We start from the raw sequence: 7329 nt of genomic DNA, 5'->3' as shown, positions 1-7329 counted from the left end.
AATGTCCATTACTAAATCACAGTATGCCCATTTCTAAAACAAGCATTGTCCATTACTAAATAACAATCTGCCTATTTCTAAAACAATCAATGCCCATTACTAAATAACAGTATGCACAATTCTAAAACAAGCAATGCCCATTACTAAATTACCATATGCCAATTTCTAAAACAAGCAACGTCCATTACTAAATCACAATCTACCCATTTCTAAAACAAGCAATGTCCATTACTAAGTCACAGTATGCCCATTTCTAAAACAATCAATGGCCATTACTAAATCACAGTCTGCACATTTCTAAAACAAGCAATGCTCATTACTAAATCACAGTATGCCCATTTCTAAAACAAGCAATACCCATTACTAAATTACAGTATGCCCATTTCTAAAACAAGCAATGCCCATTACTAAATCACAGTATGCACATTTCTAAAACAAGCAATGCCCATTACTAAATCACAGTATGCCCATTTCTAAAACAAGCAATGCCCATTACTAAATAACAATCTGACCATTTCTAAAACAAACAATGTCCATTACTAAATCACAGTATCCCATTTGTAAAACAAGCAATGTCCATTACTAAATCACAGTATGCCCATTTCTAAAACAAGCATTGTCCATTACTAAATAACAATCTGCCTATTTCTAAAACAATCAATGCCCATTACTAAATAACAGTATGCACAATTCTAAAACAAGCAATGCCCATTACTAAATTACCATATGCCAATTTCTAAAACAAGCAACGTCCATTACTAAATCACAATCTACCCATTTCTAAAACAAGCAATGTCCATTACTAAGTCACAGTATGCCCATTTCTAAAACAATCAATGGCCATTACTAAATCAGAGTATGCTCATTTCTAAAAACAAGCAATGCCCATTACTAAATGACAGTATGCCCATTTCTAAAACAAGCAATGCCCATTACTAAATCACCATATGCCCATTTCTGAAACAAGCAATGTCCATTACTAAATCACAGTCTGCAAATTTCTAAAACAAGCAATGCTCATTACTAAATCACAGTATGTCCATTTCTAAAACAAGCAATACCCATTACTAAATTACAGTATGCCCATTTCTAAAACAAGCAATGCCCATTACTAAATCACAGTATGCACATTTCTAAAACAAGCAATGCCCATTACTAAATCACAGTATGCCCATTTCTAAAACAAGCAATGCCCATTACTAAATAACAATCTGACCATTTCTAAAGCAAACAATGTCCATTACTAAATCACAGTATCCCATTTGTAAAACAAGCAATGCCCATTACTAAATCACAGTATGCCCATTTCTAAAACAAGCATTGCCCATTACTAAATAACAATCTGCCTATTTATAAAACAATCAATGCCCATTACTAAATCACAGTGTGCCCATTTCTAAGATAATCAATGCCTATTACCAAATCACAGTGTGCCCATTTCTAAAACAAGCAATGTCCATTACTAAATCACAGTATGCCCATTTCTAAAACAAGCAACGTCCATTACTAAATCACAGTATGCCAATTTCTAAAGCAAGCAAAGTCCATTACTAATTCACAGTATGCCCATTTATAAAACAATCAACACCCATTACCAAATCACAATCTACCCATTTCTAAAACAATCAACGCCCATTACTAAATCACATTCTGCCCATTTCTAAAACAATCAATGCCCATAACTAAATCTCAATCTGCCCATTTCTAAAACAATCAATGCCCATTACTTAATCACAGTATGCCCATTTCTAAAACAATCAATACCCATTACTAAATCACAGTATGCACAATTCTAAAACAAGCAATGCCCATTACTAAGTCTTCATATGCCCATTTCTAAAACAAGCAACGTCCATTACTTAATCACAATCTAGCCATTTCTAAAACAATCAATGCCATTACTAAATCACAATCTGCCCATTTCTAAAACAATCAATGCCCATTACTTAATCACAGTATGCCCATTTCTGAAACAATCAATGTCCATTACTAAATAACAGTATGCACAATTCTAAAACAAACAATGCCCATTACTAAATCACAGTATGCCCATTTATAAAACAATCAACACCCATTACTAAATCACAATCTACCCATTTCTAAAACAATCAACGCCCATTACTAAATCACATTCTGCCCATTTCTAAAACAATCAATGCCCATTACTAAATCTCAATCTGCCCATTTATAAAACAATCAATGCCCATTACTTAATCACAGTATGCCCATTTCTAAAACAATCAATGTCCATTACTAAATAACAGTATGCACAATTCTAAAACAAGCAATGCCCATTACTAAATTACCATATGCCAATTTCTAAAACAAGCAACGTCCATTACTAAATCACAATCTACACATTTATAAAACAAGCAATGTCCATTACTAAATCACAGTATGCCCATTTCTAAAACAATCAATGGCCATTACTAAATCGCAGTATGCCCATTCCTAAAACAGTCAATGCCCGTAACTAAATCACAGTGTGCCCATTTCTAAAACAAGCAACGTCCATTACTAAATCACAATCTACACATTTATAAAACAAGCAATGTCCATTACTAAATCACAGTATGCCCATTTCTAAAAACAAGCAATCCCCATTACTAAATCACAGTATGCCCATTTCTAAAACAAGCAATGCCCATTACTAAATCACCATATGCCCATTTCTGAAACAAGCAATGTCCATTACTAAATCACAGTCTGCACATTTCTAAAACAAGCAATGCTCATTACTAAATCACAGTATGCCAATTTCTAAAACAAGCAATACCCATTACTAAATTACAGTATACCCATTTATAAAACAAGCAATGCCCATTACTAAATCACAGTATGCACATTTCTAAAACAAGCAATGCCCATTACTAAATCACAGTATGCCCATTTCTAAAACAAGCAATGCCCATTACTAAATAACAATCTGACCATTTCTAAAACAAACAATGTCCATTACTAAATCACAGTATCCCATTTGTAAAACAAGCCATGTCCATTACTAAATCACAGTATGCCCATTTCTAAAACAAGTTTTGTCCATTACTAAATAACAATCTGCCTATTTCTAAAACAATCAATGCCCATTACTAAATCACAGTGTGCCCATTTCTAAAATAATCAATGCCTATTACCAAATCACAGTGTGCCCATTTCTAAAACAAGCAACGCCCATTACTAAATCACAGTATGCCCATTTCTAAAATAAGCAACGTCCATGACTAGATCACAGTATGCCCAGTATGCCCATTTATAAAACAATCCTGACCCATTACTAAATCACAATCTACCCATTTATAAAACAATCAACGCCCATTACTAAATCACATTCTGCCCAATTCTGAAACAATCAATGCCCATTACTAAATCTCAAAATGCCCATTTCTAAAACAATCAATGCCCATTACTTAATTACAGTATGCCCATTTCTAAAACAATCAATACCCATTACTAAATCACAGTATGCACAATTCTAAAACAAGCAATGCCCATTACTAAGTCACCATATGCCCATTTCTAAAACAAGCAACGTCCATTACTTAATCACAATCTACCCATTTCTAAAACAATCAATGCCATTACTAAATCACAATCTTCCCATTTCTAAAACAATCAATGCCCATTACTTAATCACAGTATGCCCATTTCTAAAACAATCAATGTCCATTACTAAATAACAGTATTCACAATTCTAAAACAAGCAATGCCCATTACTAAATCACCATATGCCCATTTCTAAAACAAGCAACGTCCATTACTAAATCACTATCTAACCATTTCTAAAACAAGCAATGTCCATTACTAAATCACAGTATGCCCATTTCTAAAACAATCAATGGCCATTACTAAATCACAGTATGCCCATTCCTAAAACAATCAATGCCCATTACTAAATCACAGTGTGCCCATTTCTAAAACAAGCAACGTCCATTACTAAATCACAATCTACACATTTCTAAAACAATCAATGCCATTACTAAATCACAATCTGCCCATTTCTAAAACAATCAATTTCCATTACTACATCACAGTATGCCCAATTCTAAAAACAAGCAATGCCCATTACTAAATCACAGTATGCACATTTCTAAAACAAGCAAAGCCCATTACTAAATCACAATCTACCCATTTCTAAAACAAGCAATGTCCATTACTAAATCACAGTCTGCACATTTCTAAAACAAGCAATGCCCATTACTAAATCACAGTATGCCCATTTCTAAAAACAAGCAATGCCCATTACTAAATCACAGTATGCACATTTCTAAAACAAGCAAAGCCCATTACTAAATCACCATATGCCCATTTCAAAAAACAAGCAATGTCCATTACTAAATCACAGTCTGCACATTTCTAAAACAAGCAATGCCCGTTACTAAATCACAGTATGCCCATTTCTAAAACAAGCAATGCCCATTACTAAATTACAGTATGCCCATTTCTAAAACAAGCAATGCCCATTACTAAATCACAGTATGCACATTTCTAAAACAAGCAATGTCCATTACTAAATAACAATTTGCCCATTTCTAACACATAAAGTGCTTCATTACCCAATTCAGATGTAAATGTATTGGGGGCTTCCATCTGAATTAGGATCCTGAATTTTTGTTTTCATTACTGCACATCTAGGCTTTTGTCTGAAAGATTTTCACCAGATAAAGTCAGTTGTAATAAAGTAAGCAAAAACTGTGCATCATACATTCCGAATGTGCACTCCTCTGGACAAGGTAAACCATGCATTACCAGGATATTATCAACAGCACTTCACCGGATTGTTGCCGATGTGTGTATGACACCTAGTACATGACTGATATGTCAATACATTCAGAGAGCTACAGACTATTCTCACTCAAACCATGCACCCTTCTGCAGCACAATATGGTTCTAATAATGTATAAAAAGGTAGGATTATAAAGTTTGCCCACCAGCAAAACTTGGTATTTGCCTGAGTGTTCTCCAGTGGCTAACATTAATTCAAACATTCCTCCACCACTAAGTTGTTTGTTGCATTTGTAAAAACACAGCACTACTCTTGATCTTTTACTAGAGGAATCATGTGTTAGAGGGCACACAGCAGCTCATCCCTTGCTAGCTGCTCTGAAAGGTCTCCAAGTTCATCATCTTCAGACAGATGGAGCCTTCATGGTCTGCTGTAGATCAGATAAGATGGTAGCTTGCACATCAGAGAGCTTGAGTGCTGCATCATAACATTAATCTCATTTAAGTGATACATTTTCATCTGCTGGGAGTCTTTGCACAGTATTTAATGCAGTTTGAACTAATAAGGACCCTAGAAGCAGCCCTGATGACTGCCTGTGCAGTCTGAGCATCGACTGCCTTTTCTTCATAAGACCGTTCAATTACAGAAGAGGAAGACAGAAATGAGAACAACACCCTCTTTAGATTTTATTTTCTGTCTAGTCCACTTTTCATGTTTGGCCAAATCAAATTCCCAAATGTTTTTTTTAAACCTAAAGCAGCATTACCAGCTGCCTTTTATTTGGTGCCAGTGCAAGGGGGCAGCATTGCTGAGTCTGGCCGGCGTCCCTACACCCAGCAATTGTGGAACACCAAATCCAGAGCCAAATATGCTGGACTCTAAGGGGCATATTCACAAGGACTTATCGCCACATTAACAACACTTTTCTGTTGCTAATGCAGTGATAATTTTACCGCCCGATTACCAAGCTGTCGCAAACAGCTGTTAGCGACAGTTTTTAGGCAAAAACGTCCTTTATAAAGATCACTACCTCTGTTAGCGATAATTATATGCAGAAGAGGCATTCCCGTGCAAAAACGCCCACAAACAACACTACTCCATTTTCACAAGGGGATCCTTGAACTGTGTGTGTAGTATAATGAAGTATACTTGTAAAGCGCACAGTTGCCCCAGCAACGGGGCGTCCCGGCACTGTATAACGCTGTGGAACCCTTCCTGGCTCTCCCTGTTAGATGCCCGTCCTGGGCACCCCCAAGGTGAAGCCAGGCATCCCAGTGTTGTTGGGGCCGTTGTGGAGATTAAGCAAGCTATTGCCTAGAGTTGCAGCATGGGACCCATGATTAGAGTAGGCGCTGAGGCGAGAATTATTGTGTCCGCGGACATTGAGTCCAAGACCCTGTCGCGTCGGGACTTGAACCCTGGTCCCGGGCCTGATCTCTGCTTCATAGTCTGCGGCTCTAACCAGTGAGCCACACTTCTCCTGAAGACCCAAAAAAATGGCTCTACCTGCAGTTAGAGCCAGTTACTTGAGACCAGAAAATAGCTGGTCCTAAAAATGGGGATAACGCTTGGGGCCAATTTTCTGCAGGTTTTGGCGCTGGACAGTGCTGCAAGCAATGTTGCAAACACAACAGGTGATGGACCGAATGTGGATCAATGTCACACACTCACCCCAGTCCAAAGATCTGGGCCCAAATCCATCATTTTTTTGCACTCCACACCACCCTGGGTTAGACAATGGCGATATGCAAATCAGCTCTGACCCTGTGCCCCATGGGAACAGTCCAGTCCGAACTACAAAAGCCATGTCCTTCCCAGAACGGAATCAAGCATCCGAGGACCGGACCGGTTTCGAGGTAACACCTCTCATCAGCCCGGCTAGCTTGACTCCAGTGGTGTGGAGTGCCTGGGACCCACGTCTGGGCATCCCCAGCGCACTTAGGGCGGAATATGCAAACACAACAGGTGATGGACCGAATGTGGATCAATGTCACACACTCACCCCAGTCCAAAGATCTGGGCCCAAATCCATCGTTTTTTTGCACTCCACACCACCCTGGGTTAGACAATGGCGATATGCAAATCAGCTCTGACCCTGTGCCCCATGGGAACAGTCCAGTCCGAACTACAAAAGCCATGTCCTTCCCAGAACGGAATCAAGCATCCGAGGACCGGACCGGTTTCGAGGTAACACCTCTCATCAGCCTGGCTAGCTTGACTCCAGTGGTGTGGAGTGCCTGGGACCCGCGTCTGGGCATCCCCAGCGCACTTAGGGCGGAATATGCAAACACAACAGGTGATGGACCGAATGTGGATCAATGTCACACACTCACCCCAGTCCAAAGATCTGGGCCCAAATCCATCATTTTTTTGCACTCCACACCACCCTGGGTTAGACAATGGCGATATGCAAATCAGCTCTGACCCTGTGCCCCATGGGAACAGTCCAGTCCGAACTACAAAAGCCATGTCCTTCCCAGAATGGAATCAAGCATCCGAGGACCGGACTGGTTTCGAGGTAACACATCTCATCAGCCCAGCTAGCTTGACTCCAGTGGTGTGGAGTGCCTGGGACCCACGTCTGGGCATCCCCAGCGCACTTAGGG

This window comes from Lissotriton vulgaris, chromosome 11 (assembly GCF_964263255.1).
Source record: "Lissotriton vulgaris chromosome 11, aLisVul1.2, whole genome shotgun sequence".
In the NCBI taxonomy this organism is placed as follows: domain Eukaryota; kingdom Metazoa; phylum Chordata; class Amphibia; order Caudata; family Salamandridae; genus Lissotriton; species Lissotriton vulgaris.
The sequence above is the reverse complement of the archived record's forward strand: the minus strand, read 5'-3'. Positions refer to the sequence as shown.